Source organism: Balaenoptera physalus, assembly GCF_965194825.1.
Source record: "Balaenoptera physalus genome assembly, chromosome: 5".
Classification (NCBI taxonomy): Eukaryota; Metazoa; Chordata; class Mammalia; order Artiodactyla; family Balaenopteridae; genus Balaenoptera; species Balaenoptera physalus.
The window spans coordinates 76,756,979-76,774,381 of NC_138884.1; the positions used below are offsets into that span (position 1 = coordinate 76,756,979).

Genomic DNA, 17,403 nt, shown 5'->3' on the forward strand with positions numbered 1-17,403 from the left:
CTGTTTAGAATTCTATTCCCAGACCTAAGAGTTTGTTTAAGCAACTCTTTGGCCATCACTGGAGCTGTCAGTCCACAGAAGTGCTTAAGCTGACTGTTGGGAAAAGCAAGGCTCAGAAGAGCATCCTTCCAGAAAGGCAATTTCTACATTTTTAACTAGCTGGGTCGCTTTGCAGGAGTGACTTAATCTCTCTAATCTTCATTTTCTTCATCTACAAAATGGGAATGAGAATGACAGTATTATGTCAAGAATTATATGAACTAACACAGATGAGGTCATTAGCCCAGGACCTGGTGGACAGTAAGTTCTCAATAAATGCTAGCGACGATGATGCTGCCGATGATGACCGTGACATTGAAGAGTGAGTAGAAGAAATCTTTATGTAAACAATAATCCTGTATCTTTAGAGGATATCTTTATTTTTTTTAACATCTTTATTGGAGTATAATTGCTTTACAATGGTGTGTTAGTTTCTGCTTTATAACAAAGTGAATCAGTTATACATATACATATGCCCCCATATCTCTTCCCTCTTGCGTCTCCCTCCCTCCCACCCTCCCTATCCCACCGCTCTAGGCGGTCACAAAGCACCGAGCTGATCTCCCTGTGCTATGCGGCTGCTTCCCACTAGCTATGTATTTTATGTTTGGTAGTGTATATATGTCCATGCCACTCTCTCACTTTGTCACAGCTTACCCTTTCCCCACCCTATGACCTCAAGTCCATTCTCTAGTAGGTCTGTGTCTTTATTCCCGTCTTACCCCTAGGTTCTTCATGACCTTTTTTTTTTTCTTAGATTCCATATATATGTGTTAGCATACGGTATTTGTTTTTCTCTTTCTGACTTACTTCACTCTGTATGACAGACTCTAGGTCCATCCACCTCACTACAAATATCTCAATTTCGTTTCTTTTTATGGCTGAGTAATATTCCATTGTATATATGTGCCACATCTTCTTTATCCATTCATCCGATGATGGACACTTAGGTTGCTTCCATGTCCTGGCTATTGTAAATAGAGCTGCAATGAACATTTTGGTACATGACTCTTTTTGAATTATGGTTTTCTCAGGGTATATGCCCCGTAGTGGGATGGCTGGGTCGTATGGTAGTTCTATTTTTAGTTTTTTAAGGAATAGAGGATATCTTTAAAAGTCTTATCTGTATCTTTAAAAGTCTTAGCTAGCGTCAGCCGTAAACTTGCTCCTTCTTTTCCTTTGTCTACAAATGTTTGCCAGTGTTCGGTTACGACAGAGGCTGCCTATGGAAAACCTTTGAAAGATTTGGCAAGACATTGGAGCAGTCAGGATTGCTTGATTTGTCCGATACAGATCTCACGCTTCTGATATAAATGCACACTTCTTTACATATATAAAAATTAAAAGATGCCTGGGACTCTGAGGTCCATCCCGGCAGTGGCCAGCTCCTGCCTCTTTAGGAAGTGGTCCCAGCATGATGATGTCCCAGTCTGGTGAGGACATGGAGGGGCAGTGACCCTGTGTTTATTTCCTTGTTGATTTCCCTTCCCTGGCTCCAAGCTCATTTTCCCATTGCCTGCAGGAAAACAACATCCAGGGGTGCGGTAGGCCTGACTTGGCAGCCCTAAAGGTGAACAAAAGGATCCCAGCTTTGGCGAGAGCGAAAGGAAGTTGGAGGGAGCCCCGGCCCCATCCAAACCAGAACGGACTTGTCGTTGATACTCCTGAGTGGCTGCCCTGCGGGGGCCGCTCTCCCTGGAAGCTCCCCAGAGGCTGCTCTCAGGTTTATGCATCAGTTTATGCTGCAGAGCCTGCAGCAGGGGCACAGGACCAGCTGATTAACTCCAGGGCAGAGTGGTTCTCGTGCATGTCTGGACGGGGCACAGGAAAGAGAAGGGAAATTTTCCTGGGCTACTGCTGAATCAGAAAAACTCAGCTCCCAAATGGACTTTACCTGGAGGCCTCACACGGCTGGAAACTGATCCGCAATGCGGCAAAGGTAAGAGGCCTGCTTCCTCCCGAGGGTGGTATCTCAGGCAACTGGGGAGAAGTTTGCCCCTGACTACCGCAGCCCAGCCTCCACCCAGCCCACTACACACACACACACACACACACACACACACACACACACACACACACGCACACGCCAGCTTGTTGAGAAGAACCTAGGAATATCTAGTTCTGTCTTTTTCAAAGCACTCTAGAAAGGCCTCAGGACATTTGCTCTCTTTATGTTCGATTTTTTTCTGCATTCTTCATGGACACCTCTTCCTTTACTTTCAAAAATAAAAACTACTTTTTTAATTTCATTTTTTACTGGCCAAAACAGGTCAGTAAAAGCGTAAGTAATCCCACTAATGGTGACTGGGTTTATATAACATTATTCTTCATCAGTATTCAGAACACATTCACAGGTTTTGTCCCATTTCTACCGGAAAAATGGGCATTGCCACTGCAATTTTACCCTCGGAGACACTTAGGTCCAGAGAAATCGTGCTTTGCCCAGCAGCACGTAGGGAGGTGAGTGACAGACCGCTCACCTCGTCTCCACTCCTGCCTCTTTTCAGTAGAATGGTGACTCTACTTTCTAAACCAAATACCAGACTACACTCTCTGCCACATATTCTGGCAAACGATCTGATGAGAGGATGGAATTTTAGCAACTGGAACTCTCCTAGATAATCCAGATGTGGAGAGTCACAGTATCCAGGACTGTGCCACCATGTTACGTATCCCTGTTTACTTCCATCCCTGGGCATGGATGCCAGTTCAACAAATGTCGCTAAGTGATGGCCCCAGTGCCCAGCTCTGGGTCCCATGTCAGGGTGTGGTGCAGACCGTATGCCCAGGAGGTGCTGAAGGAGTACAGAGCGGGGCCTGAGAGGGGAGGTTGTGTGTGAGAAGGCTCTCCACAGGAGGGTAGCTTCACACTTGGGCTTAGCATGAAGTACGGACTTGTGCTGAAGGAGAGCTTTTCAGATCAGCACGGCCCCCCAGGTAGGGAGGGAGTGGGCATTTACAGCAAGACTGCGACAGCAGGGCAGGGGGTGCAGAGCACGGACCGGGGAATTAGACCACCTGGACATGAATCCTGGTTCCACCACCTACTAGCTCTATGTCCTGGGGTAACTCAGTTAACCCCTCTGACCTCAGTTTTCTGATATGTAAAATGGGAATAATGGCGATACCTACCTCAAGGAGTTGTCTTCAGGTTTAAATGAGATAATGCATGTAAAATCTTTGCTGGCACGTAAGTGCTCAATACATACTAACTACTTAAATACCATGTGCCTGACTCCATGGGAGATGCCAGGGATACAGATGAAGGGAGCCCTACTCTCAATTTGATCACAGTATTGTGAGTTAGTTGTGTGCCACTAACTCTATGCAGTGTGGTAAGGGCTGTGGGACGGCAGAGGAGGGATCTACTCAGTCGGTGAGATTTTGGATGGTTGTTCTGGGCGGCCTGTTGGAGGAGGTGGGAAGAATTTTCACAGCAGAGGCCCTGTGTGTAGGAAGGTGACACAGAACAGAGCTACACGGATTTGATTTTGAATACCAGCTTCATCTCCACCAGATGCCTAGCATAACCATGCCAGTCTGCTCAGGCTGCCATAACAAAATACCACAGCCCGCATGGCTTAAACAGCAGAAACGTATTTTGTCATAGTTCTGGAGCCTAGAAGTCCAACATCAGGGTTAGGCCGCTCTCCTTGGCTTGCAGACCGCCGCCTTTTTGCTGTGTCCTTGCATGGTCGTTCCTCTGTGCACCTGTACCCTCGGTGTCCCTCTGCATGTCCAAATTTTTTTTTTTCTTCTAAGGACACCAATCAGTTGGATTAGGGTCCACCCTAAGGACCTCTTTTTAACTTAATCACCTCTTTCAGGGCCCTATCTCCAAATCCAGCCACATTCTGAGATACAGGGCTTCAGCATATGCATCTGGGGGGATACCATTCAACCCATAACAATGAGCCTGTTACTAAGCCTTTCCAAGCTTGATTTCCTCATCTATAAGATGGGGACAATACTTTAAAAGGAGAACCATTGTGATGATTATAAAAAGAACACATGAGCCACCTATCCCAGTTTCTGACCCTTAGAAGGCGCCCAATAGGCAGTGGTGGTTATTATCAGCATTTTAGGCCAAGCCTCAAATGAACAAGGGATCCCCTGCACAATCTACATTCCAGATAGACACTAATGAACTGGACCTTAGTTATCCCACAGACTTCCGCAGAGGACAAACGGGCACTCAATGTTTCTACTTCCTTGGTTCTGGCAGGGAGCCCATCATCAGATAAGTCAAGTGGCCGGCGTGATCAGCCCTATAGATACTGTGTTCTCTCTCTCTAGTTATTCAGGAATCTGTCCTTTCTTTACTAAATGAGTGGGGTGAGAATGCCCATCTCCTACACCTCAGCAGAGAACCAACATGAAGCAGACACACCCTGATTCTACTCTCGGGGCAGCCACTCCAAGCTTTGTCCTCCCAAAGCAGCCTCTGGGTACCTGTGTCCTGGCAAGTCTGAAAAACATTATAATTCCAACCTAAGATATCCATTACATGTAGATGTAGATATAGGTATAGATATAGATATAGATTATTTTGAAAAATCTCAATCTTACAGAAAAGTTGCACGTATACTACAAAGAATTTTATACTATATTTTTCCTGAACCCTTTGAGAATAAGCTGCCAAAATGATGCCTCATCTTCCCCAAATACTGTAGTGTGCATTTCCCATAAACAAGGACATTCTCCTACACAACCACAGAATCAGGAACTTAACGTTGATACATTACTATTATCTAATCCTCAGACCCCAGTAAGTTTTCATTGTCATTGGATCCTCAGATCAGTTCAAGTTTTTGTCAGTTGTCCCAATAATAGCCTTGATAGCAAAAAGAGTACTTTTGAATCAAGCACTGCATTTAGTTGTAACATCTCCTTAGTCTGCTCCAATATGCAACCTTTCCTCGGTATTTCTTTCACTTTCATGACCTTGACACTTTTAAAAAATACAGGCTAGTTATTCTGTAGAACGTTCCTCTCTTGGGGTTTGTCTGAATTTCCTCACGTTTAGATTCAAGTTCTACAACTTTGGCAAGAATATCACAGAAGTGATGTTGTGTTCTTCCCACTGCATCCTATCAGGCAGCAGATGATTTTGAATTTCACTGAGATCACTTGATTAAAGTGGTGTCTGCTAGGGTACTCCACTGGAAAGTTACTCTTCTTCCTCTTTTTAATTAATAAGTGTTCTTAGAAAAGGACCTTGAAATTATGTAAATATCTCATTCCCAAGCTGTCAGTGTGCCCTTTTGACATGTTCCCATCATCATTTGAACACTTCTTTACTTCCTGTTACAATGACATGTTCCAGCTTTAAAATTAGCTATTTCTCCAAGGAGCTCTGGTTCCATTATGTGCGGGATTATTTAGAATGCCAATTCTGACTGCCCGGTGTGCTCACTGCTAATTTAGGTATTGCTGTTCCCTGAGTCTTTCAGTGGACAGAGCTAGTGTGTGTATATATACATCTATATTATTTCTGTAGATGATCCACATATACTGAAAACCATAAATTCACTCTGGTACTTCCAATTCCAATCCAGCACCACAGGGCTCATCCTAGCTTTCTCACTTTCCATATTGTAAGTTCCTTCTCTAACACTTATGGAGCCTGATTTCCATTATCCTTAATACACTTGCTTATTTGATCAGGCCCCTGAATGTAACCAGCTGCTATCATGACCCCTGCCCCCTTCCCCACACACGTGCCCTCCTCATCCCGCTTGGAATCTGACGCTGCCCATCCAGGCTCCGGCCCTTGTGCGGGTCAGCCCTTCTCTGTGGCTGATCTCCTTACCCTGTCTGGGCCACCATATCTCCTCCACCCCCCCACAAGGGTGACTGCCTTACTCAGCCCACATAATAGCTTTTTTTTTTTTTTTTAAACATCTTTATTGGAGTATAATTGCTTTACAATGGTGTGTTAGTTTCTGCTTTATAACAAAGTGAATCAGTTATACATATACATATGTTCCCATATCTCTTCCCTCTTGCATCTCCCTCCCTCCCACCCTCCCTATCCCACCCCTCTAGGTGGTCACAAAGCACCGAGCTGATCTCCCTGTGCTATGCGGCTGCTTCCCACTAGCTATCTATTTTACATTTGGTAGTGTATATATGTCCATGACACTCTCTCACCCTGTCACATCTCACCCCTCCCCCTCCCCATATCCTCAAGTCCATTCTCTAGTAGGTCTGTGTCTTTATTCCCGTCTTGCCACTAGGTTCTTCATGACCTTTTCTTTTTTTCCCTTAGATTCCATATATATGTGTTAGCATACTGTATTTGTTTTTCTCTTTCTGACTTACTTCACTCTGTATGACAGACTCTAACTCCATCCACCTCATTACAAATACCTCCATTTCATTTCTTTTTATGGCTGAGTAATATTCCATTGTATATATGTGCCATCTTCTTTGTCCATTCATCTGATGATGGACACTTAGGTTGCTTCCATGTCCTGGCTATTGTAAATAGAGCTGCAGTGAACATTTTGGTACATGACTCTTTTTGAATTATGGTTTTCTCAGGGTATATGCCCAGTAGTGGGATTGCTGGGTCATATGGTAGTTCTATTTTTAGTTTTTTAAGGAACCTCCATACTGTTCTCCATAGTGGCTGTATCAATTTACATTCCCACCAACAGTGCAAGAGTGTTCCCTTTTCTCCACACCCTCTCCAGCATTTATTGTTTGTAGATTTTTTGTTGATGGCCATTCTGACCGGTGTGAGATGATACCTCATTGTAGTTTTGATTTGCATTTCTCTAATGATTAATGATGTTGAGCATTCTTTCATGTGTCTGTTGGCAATCTGTATATCTTCTTTGGAGAAATGTCTATTTAGGTCTTCTGCCCATTTTTGGATTGGGCTGTTTGTTTTTTTGTTGTTGAGCTGCATGAGCTGCTTATAAATATTGGAGGTTAATCCTTTGTCAGTTGCTTCATTTGCAAATATTTTCTCCCATTCTGATGGTTGTCTTTTGGTCTTGTTTATGGTTTCCTTTGCTGTGCAAAAGCTTTTAAGTTTCATTAGGTCCCATTTGTTTATTTTTGTTTTTATTTCCATTTCTCTAGGAGCTGGGTCAAAAAGGATCTTGCTGTGATTTATGTCATGGAGTGTTCTGCCTATGTTTTCCTCTAAGAGTTTGATAGTGTCTGGCCTTACACTTAGGTCTTTAATCCATTTTGAGTTTATTTTTGTGCATGGTGTCAGGGAGTGTTCTAATTTCATACTTTTACATGTACCTGTCCAATTTTCCCAGCACCACTTATTGAAGAGGCTGTCTTTTCTCCACTGTATGTGCTTGCCTCCTTTATCAAAGATAAGGTGACCATATGTGCGTGGGTTTATCTCTGGGCTTGCTTATCCTGTTCCATTGATCTATATTTCTGTTTTTGTGCCAGTACCAAACTATCTTGATTACTGTAGCTTTGTAATATAGTCTGAAGTCAGGGAGCCTGATTCCTCCAGCTCCATTTTTTGTTCTCAAGATTGTTTTGGCTATTCGGGGTCTTTTGTGTTTCCATACAAATTGTGAAATTTTTTGTTCTAGTTCTGTGAAAAATGCCAGTGGTAGTTTGATAGGGATTGCATTGAATCTGTAGATTGCTTTGGGTAGGAGAGTCATTTTCACAATGTTGATTCTTCCAATCCAAGAACATGGTATATCTCTCCATCTATTTGTATCATATTTAATTTCTTTCAACAGTGTCCTATAATTTTCTGCATACAGGTCTTTTGTCTCCTTAGGTAGGTTTATTCCTAGGTATTTTATTCTTTTTGTTGCATTGGTAAACGGGAGTGTTTTCTTAATTTCACTTTCAGATTTTTCATCATTGGTGTATAGGAATGCAAGAGATTTCTGTGCATTAATTTTGTATCCTGCTACTTTACCAAATTCATTGATTAGCTCTAGTAGTTTTCAGGTAGCATCTTTAGGATTCTCTATGTATAGTATCATGTCATCTGCAAACAGTGACAGCTTTACTTCTTTTCCGATTTGGATTCCTTTTATTTCTTTTTCTTCTCTGATTGCTGTGGCTAACACTTCCAAAACTATGTTGAATAATAGTGGTGAGAGTGGGCAACCTTGTCTTGCTCCTGATCTTAGTGGAAATGGTTTCAGTTTTTCACCATTGAGGACAATGTTGGCTGTGGGTTTGTCATTGGCCTTTATTATGTTGAGGAAAGTTCCCTCTATGCCTACTTTCTGCAGGGCTTTTATCATAAATGGGTGTTGAATTTTGTCGAAAGCTTTCTCTGCATCTATTGAGATGATCATATGGTTTTTCTCCTTCAATTTGTTAATATGATGTATCACGTTGATTGATTTGCGTATATTGAAGAATCCTTGCATTCCTGGAATAAACCCCACTTGATCATGATGTATGAACCTTTTAATGTGCTGTTGGATTCTGTTTGCTAGTATTCTGTTGAGGATTTTTGCATCTATGTTCATCAGTGATATTGGCCTGTAGTTTTCTTTCTTTGTGACATCTTTGTCTGGTTTTGGTATCAGGGTGATGGTGGCCTCGTAGAATGAGTTTGGGAGTGTTCCTCCCTCTGCAATATTTTGGAAGAGTTTGAGAAGGATAGGTGTTAGCTCTTCTCTAAATGTTTGATAGAATTCGCCTGTGAAGCCATCTGGTCCTGGGCTTTTGTTTGTTGGAAGATTTTTAATCACAGTTTCAATTTCAGTGCTTGTGATTGGTCTGTTCATATTTTCTATTTCTTCCTGGTTCAGTCTCGGCAGGTTGTGCATTTCTAAGAATCTGTCCATTTCTTCCAGGTTGTCTATTTTATTGGCATAGAGTTGCTTGTAGTAATCTCTCATGATCATTTGTATATCTGCAGTGTCAGTGGTTATGTCTCCTTTTTCATTTCTAATTCTATTGATTTGAGTCTTCTCCCTTTTTCTCTTGATGAGTCTGGCTAATGGTTTATCAATTTTATTTATCTTCTCAAAGAACAAGCTTTTAGTTTCATTGATTTTTGCTATCATTTCCTTCATTTCTTTTTCATTTATTTCTGATCTGATCTTTATGATTTCTTTCCTTCTGCTAGCTTTGGGTTTTTTTTGGTCTTCTTTCTCTCATTGCTTTAGGTGCAAGGTTAGGTTGTTTATTCGAGATGTTTCCTGTTTCTTGAGGTAGGCTTGTATTGCTATAAACTTCCCTCTTAGCAGTGCTTTTGCTGCATCCCATATGTTTTGGGTCGTCGTGTTTTCATTGTCATATGTTTCTAGGTATTTTTTGATTTCCTCTTTGATTTCTTCAGTGATCTCTTGGTTATTAAGTAGTGTATTTTTTAGCCTCCATGTGTTTGTATTTTTTACAGATCTTTTCCTGTACTTGATATCTAGTCTCATAGCATTGTGGTCGGAAAAGATACTTGATACGATTTCAATTTTCTTAAATTTACCAAGGCTTGATTTGTGACCCAAGATATGATCTATCCTGGAGAGTGTTCCATGAGCACTTGAGAAAAATGTGTATTCTGTTGTTTTGGGGTGGAATGTCCTATAAATATCAATTAAGTCCATCTTGTTTAATGTATCATTTAAAGCTTGTGTTTCCTTATTTATTTTCATTTTGGATGATCTGCCCATTGGTGAAAGTGGGGTGTTAAAGTCCCCTACTATGACTGTGTTACTGTTGATTTCCCCTTTTATGGCTGTTAGCATTTGCCTTATGTATTGAGGTGCTCCTATGTTGGGTGCATAAATATTTACAATTGTTATATCTTCTTCTTGGATTGATCCCTTGATCATTATGTAGTGTCCTTCTTTGTCTCTTGTAATAGTCTTTATTTTAAAGTCTATTTTGTCTGATATGAGAATTGCTACTCCAGCTTTCTTTTGATTTCCATTTGCATGGACTATCTTTTTCCATCCCCTCACTTTCAGTCTATATGTGTCCCTAGGTCTGAAGTGTGTCTCTTGTAGACAGCATATATATGGGTCTTGTTTTTGTATCCATTCAGCCAGTCTGTGTCTTTTGGTGGGAGCATTTAATCCATTTACATTTAAGGTAATTATTGATATGTATGTTCCTATTCCCATTTTCTTAAATGTTTTGGGTTTGTTATTGTAGGTGTTTTCCTTCTCTTGTGTTTCTTGCCTAGAGAAGTTCCTTTAGCATTTGTTGTAAAGCTGGTTTGGTGGTGCTGAACTCTCTCAGCTTTTGCTTGTCTGTAAAGGTTTTAATTTCTCCATCAAATCTGAATGAGATCCTTGCTAGATAGAGTAATCTTGGTTGTAGGTTTTTCTCCTTCATCATTTTAAGTATATCCTGCCACTCCCTTCTGGCTTGCAGAGTTTCTGCTGAAAGATCAGCTGTTAACCTTATGGGGATTCCCTTGTGTGTTATTTGTTGTCTTTCCTTTGCTGCTTTTAATATGTTTTCTTTATATTTAGTTTTGGATAGTTTGATTAATATGTGTCTTGGCATGTTTCTCCTTGGATTTATCCTGTATGGGACTCTCTGTGCTTCCTGGACTTGATTAACTATTTCCTTTCCCATATTAGGGAAGTTTTCAACTATAATCTCTTCAAATATTTTCTCAGTCCCTTTCTTTTCCTCTTCTTCTTCTGGGACCCCTATAATTCGAATGTTGGTGCATCTAATGTTGTCCCAGAGGTCTCTGAGACTGTCCTCAGTTTTTTTCATTCTTTTTTCTTTATTCTGCTCTGCAGTAGTTATTTCCACCATTTTATCTTCCAGGTCACTTATCTTCTGCCTCAGTTATTCTGCTATTGATCCCATCTAGAGTATTTTTAATTTCATTTATTGTGTTTTTCATCGTTGCTTGGTTCCTCTTTTGTTCTTCTTTGTCCTTGTTAAATGTTTCTTGCATTTTGTCTATTCTATTTCCAAGATTTTGGATCATCCTTACTATCATTATTCTGAATTCTTTTTCAGGTAGACTACTTATTTCCTCTTCATTTGTTAGGTCTGGTGTGTTTTGACCCTGCTCCTTCATCTGCTGTGTGTTTTTCTGTCTTCTCATTTTGCTTATCTTACTGTGTTTGGGGACTCCTTTTCACAGGCTGCAGGTTCGTAGTTCCTGTTGTTTTTGGTATCTGTCCCCAGTGGCTCAGGTTGGTTCAGTGGGTGTGTAGGCTTCCTGGTGGAGGGAACTAGTGCCTGTGTTCTGGTGGATGAGGCTGGATCTTGTCTTTCTGGTGGGCATGTCCACATCTGGTGGTGTGTTTTGGGGTGTCTGTGGCCTTATTATGATTTTAGGCAGCCTCTGTGCTAATGGATGGGGCTGTGTTCCTGTCTTGCTAGTTGTTTGGCATAGGGTGTCCAGCACTGTAGCTTGCTGGTCGTTGAGTGAAGCTGGGTCTTGATGTTGAGATGGAGATCTCTGAAAGATTTTTGCCATTTGGTATTACGTGGAGCTGGGAGGTCTCTTATGGACCAGTGTCCTGAAGTTGGCTCTCCCACCTCAGAGGCACAGCCCTGATGCCTGGCTGGAGCACCAAGAGCCTTTCATCCACATGGCTCAGAGTAAAAGGGAGAAAAAATAGAAAGAAAGAGGACAAAATAAAATGAAATAAAATAAAGCTATTATAAAGCAAAGCTATACAGACAAAATCTCACCCAGAAGCATACACATATACACTCACAAAAAAAGGAAAAGGGGAAAAATTAGTATATCCTGCTCCCAAAGTCCACCTCCTGAATTTGGGATGATTTGTTGTGTATTCAGATATTCAACAGATGCAGGCACATCAAGTTGTTTGTGGAGTTTTAATCCACTGCTTCTGAGGCTGCTGGGAGAGATTTCCCTTTCTCTTCTTTGTTCGCAGAGCTCCCGGGGTTCAGCTTTGGATTTGGACCCGCCTCTGCATGTAGGTCACCTCAAGGCGTCTGTTTTTCGCTCACACAGGACGGGGTTAAAGCAGCAGCTGATTCGGGGGCTCTGGCTCACTCAGGCCATGGGGAGGGAAGGGTACGGAGGCGGGGCGAGCCTGCGCGGCAGAGGCCGGCATGACGTTGCACCAGCCTGAGGCACGCCGTGCATTCTCCTGGGGAAGTTGTCCCTGGATCACGGGAGCCTGGCCGTGGCAGGCTGCACAGGCTCCCGGGAGGGGCGGTGTGGAGAGTGACCTGTGCTCGCACACAGGCTTCTTGGTGGTGGCAGCAGCAGCCTTAGCATCTCATGCCCGTCTCTGGGGTCCGCGCTTATAGCCGCTGCTCGCCCCTGTCTCTGGGGCTCCTTTAAGCGGCGCTCTGAATCCCCTCTCCTCGCGCACCAGGAAACAAAGAGGGAAGAAAAAGTCTCTTGCCTCTTCGGCAGCTGCAGACTTTTTCCAGGACTCCCTCCCGGCTAGCTGTGGCGCACTTACCCCTTCAGGCTGTGTTCACGCCGCCAACCCCAGTCCTCTCCCTGCGATCCGACCAAAGCCCGAGCCTCAGCTCCCAGCCACCGCCCGTCCTGGCGGGTGAGCAGACAAGCCTCTTGGGCTGGTGAGTGCTGGTCGGTGCCGAGCCTCTGTGTGGGGATCTCTCCGCTTTGCCCTCTGCACCCCTGTGGCTGCGCTCTCCTCCGTGGCTCTGAAGCTTCCCCCCTCTGCCACCCGCAGTCTCCGCCCGCGAAGGGGCTTCCTAGTGTGTGGAAACCTTTCCTCCTTCACGGCTCCCTCCCACTGGTGCAGGTCCCATCCCTATTCTTTTGTCTCTGTTATTTCTTTTTTCTTTTACCCTACCCAAGTAGGTGGGGAGTTTCTTGCCTTTTGGGAGGTCTGACGTCTTCTGCCAGCGTTCAGTGGGTGTTCTGTAGGAGCAGTTCCACGTGTAGATGTATTTCTAATGTATCTGTGGGAAGGAAGGTGATCTCCACGTCTTACTCTTCCGCCATCTTGCCCTATCTCTCCACATAATAGCTTTAAGGACTGAATTATTTAGGAAGAGAAGGGAAGGTAAAGAAGATATTCATTCACTTTTAACGTTTTTGAAAAACTCAAAAAAAGTCATTCTGTGACCCATGGTCAGCATTTGTGCGAGTATGTGTTGTCACTGTCTTTGCTTTGTGGGGAGCAGTCTCTTCCGTACGAATTGGGCATATGTCCCCAGTACCAGGACTGAAGGCATGAGGTTCACACTACTGATTCTATTCCATTCAACACTGTTCCAGTCTATATGGACATGGGCTGCTCACTGTCTACTCAGGGTACCAACAATATTTCCAGGCTGAAAACTACTATTTGGGCAATCACTGCTCCTTTTTCTATTCTGAGTCCTAGTCTGGGCTCTGCCTTATTTATTTATTTAAAACTAGATAGTAGGGGCTTCCCTGGTGGCGCAGTGGTTGAGAATCTGCCTGCCAATGCAGGGGACACGGGTTCGAGCTCTGGTCTGGGAAGATCCCACATGCCGTGGAGCAACTAGGCCCGTGAGCCACAACTGCTGAGCCTGCACGTCTGGAGCCTGTGCTCTGCAACAAGAGAGGCCGCGATAGTGAGAGGCCCGCGCACCATGATGAAGAGTGGTCCCCGCTTGCCACAACTGGAGAAAGCCCTCACACAGAAACGAAGACCCAACACAGCCATAAATAAATAAATAAATAAATAAATAAATAAATAAATAAATAAATAAAAAATAAAAAATAAAAAAACTAGATAGTAAGCACTTACTCGAAACGAGGTACTTGGCTAGGTTGGAACATAGAGATTTAAAGCCTTGGTCTCAGCCCTCAGGGAACTCTCAGTCCACCGTGAGATGCAGACAAGAGTCAGACAGTTATAAATCTGTGTAGCAAAGTGCAATGTGAGCTGTCTGAACAGCCTGCACCTATCCTAGAGGGCACCTAACCTAGATGGGGTGGGCAGAGAGAAGATGCCCGAGGGGAACCCTGAATGGGCAGGGATTAACAAGATAAGGCAGAGCAGGAGAGGAGGCATAGGGAAAAGTGTGTGGAAGGGCCAGAGGCAAGGGGAGGGGCTGAAAAGGCAGGTGCAGGTTGGTGGAGGTGTGTCACACTTGCCAGGTTAACATGGTTGGATTTTTTTTTTAAACCATCTTTATTGGAGTAAAATTGCTTTACATTGTTGTGTTAGTTTCTGCTGTATAACAAAGTGAATCAGCTATATGTATACATATATCCCCATATCCCCTCCCTCTTGCGTCTCCCTCCCACCCTCCCTATCCTACCCCTCTAGGTGGACACAAAGCACTGAGCTGATCTCCCTGTGCTATGCGGCTGTTTCCCACTAGCTATCTATTTTACATCTGGAAGTGTATATATGTCAGTGCCACTCTCTAACTTCTTCCCAGCTTACCCTTCCCCCTCCCCGTGTCCTCAAGTCCATTCTCTACATCTGCGTCTTTATTAACATAGTTGGATTTTAGACTTTAGGACATGAGGCTCTGGAGCCCAACTTTCTCGGTTCAAATCCTGACTCTGCCACTTACTAGCTCTGTGATCTTAGGCAAGTGACTGTTTTGTGCCTCAGTTTCTTTCACTGTAAAACTGGAGATTATAATCGTACTTACATCATGGGATTGGCATAATGATTAAATTAGTGATTTTACATAGTGCACAGAAAAATACATAGCATATAAAAAACATATAACAGAGAGGGCAGACAGCAGAAGCAAGAAGAACTACAATCCTGCAGCCTGTGGAAAGAAAACCCCATTCACAGAAAGACACACAAAATGAAAAGGCAGAGGACTATGTACCAGATGAAAGAACAAGATAAAACCCCAGAAAAGCAGTTAAATGAAGTGGAAATAGGCAACCGTCCAGCAAAAGAATTCAGAATAATGATAGTGAAGATGATCCAGGACCTCGGAAAAAGAATGGAGGCAAAGATTGAGAAGACGCAAGAAATGTTTAACAAAGACCTAGAAGAATTAAAGAACAAACAAACAGAGATGAACAACACAATAACTGAGATGAAAAATACACTAGAAGGAATCAATAACAGAATAACTGAGGCAGAAGAACAGATAAGTGACCCGGAAGACACAATGGTGGAATTCACTGCCACAGAACAGAATAAAGAAAAAAGAATGGAAAGAAATGAAGACAGCCTGAGACCTCTGGGACAATATTAAATGCAACAACATTCACATTATGGGGGTCCCAGAAGGAGAAGAGAGAGAGAAAGGACCCGAGAACATATTTGAAGAGATTATAGTCGAAAACTTCCCTAACGTGGGAAAGGAAATAACCACCCAAGTCCAGGAAGCACAGAGAGTCCCAGGCAGGATAAACCCAAGGAGAAACATGCCAAGACACATAGTAATCAAATTGACAAATAAAGACAAAGAAAAATCATTGAAAGCAACAAGGGAAAAACAACAAATAACATATAAAGGAACTCCTATAAGTTTAGCTGATTTCTCAGCAGAAACTCTACAAGCCAGAAGGGAGTGGCACAATATATTTAAAGTGATGGAAGGGAACAACCTAAAACTAAGATTCTACCCGGCAAGGATCTCATTCAGATTTGACAGAGAAGTTAAAACCTTTACAGACAAGCCAAAGCTAAGAGAATTCAGCACCACCAAACCAGCTCTAAACAAATGCTAAAGGAACTTCTTTAAGTGGGAAACACAAGAGAAGAAAAAGACCTACAAAAACAAACCCAAAACAATTAAGAAAACAGTAATAGGAACATACATATCTTTAATTACCTTAAATGTGAATGGATTAAATACTCCAACCAAAAGACACAGGCTAGCTGAATGGATACAAAAACAAGACCCATATGTATGCTGTCTAAAAGAGACCCACTTCAGACCTAGGGACACATACACACTGAAAGTGAGGGGATGGAAAAAGATATTCCATGCAAATGGAAATCAAAAGAAAGCTGGAGTAGCAATACTCATATCAGATAAAATAGACTTTAAAATAAAGAATGTTATGAGAGACAAGGAAGGACACTACATAATGATCAAGGGATCAATCCAAGAAGAAGATATGACAATTGTAAATACATATGCACCCAACATAGGAGCACCTCAATACATAAGGCAAATGCTAAGAGCTATAAAAGAGGAAATTGACAGTAACACAATAATAGTGGGGCACTGTAACACCTCACTTACACCAATGGATAGATCATGCAGACAGAAAAGTAATAAGGAAACAGAAGCTTTAAATGACACAATAGACCAGAGAGATTTCACTGATATTTATAGGACATTCCATCCAAAAACAGCAGATTACACTTTCTTCAGAAGTGCACACAGAACATTCTCCAGGATAGATCACATCTTGGGTCACAAAGGAAGCCTCAGTAAACTTAAGAAAATTGAAATCATATCAAACATCTTTTCTGACCACAATGCTATGAGATTAGAAACAAATTACAGGGGAAAAAAAACCATTAGAAACACAAACACATAGAGGCTAAACAATACATTACTAAATAACCAAGAGATCACTGAAGAAATCAAAGAGGAAATCAAAAAATACCTACAGGCAAATGACAATGAAAACGCAACAATCCAAAACCTATGGGATGCAGCAAAAGCAGTTCTAAGAGGGAAGTTTATAGCTATACAAGCCTACCTCAAGAAACAAGAAAAATCTCAAATAAACAATCTAACCTTTCACCTAAAGGAACTAAGAAAGAAGAACAAACAAACCCAAAGTTAGTAGAAGGAAAGAAATCATAAAGATCAGAGCAGAAATAAATGAAATAGAAACAAAGAAAACAATAGCAAAGTCAATAAAACTAATAGCGGTTCTTTGAGAAGATAAAAAAAATTGACAAATTTTAGCCAGACTCATCAAGAAAAAGAGGGAGAGGACTCAAATCAATAATATTAGAAATGAAAAAGGAGAAGTTACAATGGACACCGCAGAAATACAAAGCATCCTAAGAGACTACTACAAGCAACTCTATGCCAATAAAATGGACAACCTGGAAGAAATGGACAAATTCTTAGAAAGGTATAACCTTCCAAGACTGAACCAGGAAGAAATAGAAAATATGAATAGACAAATCGTAAGTAATGAAATTGAAACTGTGATTAAAAATCTTCCAACAAACAAAAATCCAGGACCAGATGGCTTCACAGGTGAATTCTATCAAACCTTTAGAGAAGAGCTAACACCCATCTTTCTCAAACTTTTCCAAAAAGTTGCAGAGGAAGGAACACTCCCAAACTCATTCTGTGAGGCCACCATCACCCTGACACCAAAACCAGACAAAGGTACTACAAAAAAAGAAAATTACAGACCAATATCACTGATGAATATAGATGCAAAAATCCTCAGCAAAATACTAGCAAACAGAATCCAGCAACACATTAAAAGGATCATACACCATGATCAAGTGGGATTTATCCCAGGGATGCAAGGATTCTTCAGTATATGCAAAT

At 42.1% G+C, this 17,403-nt stretch overlaps 2 protein-coding genes across 3 annotated transcripts in view; one reads left to right on the forward strand and one right to left on the reverse strand.

The window, feature by feature from the left end:
• FIP1L1 (factor interacting with PAPOLA and CPSF1) overlaps nt 1-17,403 on the reverse strand; it is a 313,257-nt gene that overhangs the window by 14,437 nt on the left and 281,417 nt on the right. The gene's annotated exons all lie outside the window — the stretch shown is intronic.
• Nucleotides 1,417-17,403, forward strand: part of LNX1 (ligand of numb-protein X 1) — a 229,478-nt gene continuing 213,491 nt past the window's right edge. The window contains exon 1 of the mRNA XM_082462246.1: nt 1,417-1,978. The gene's annotated coding sequence lies outside the window, so the exon portion shown is untranslated. The remainder of the gene's footprint in view (nt 1,979-17,403) is intronic.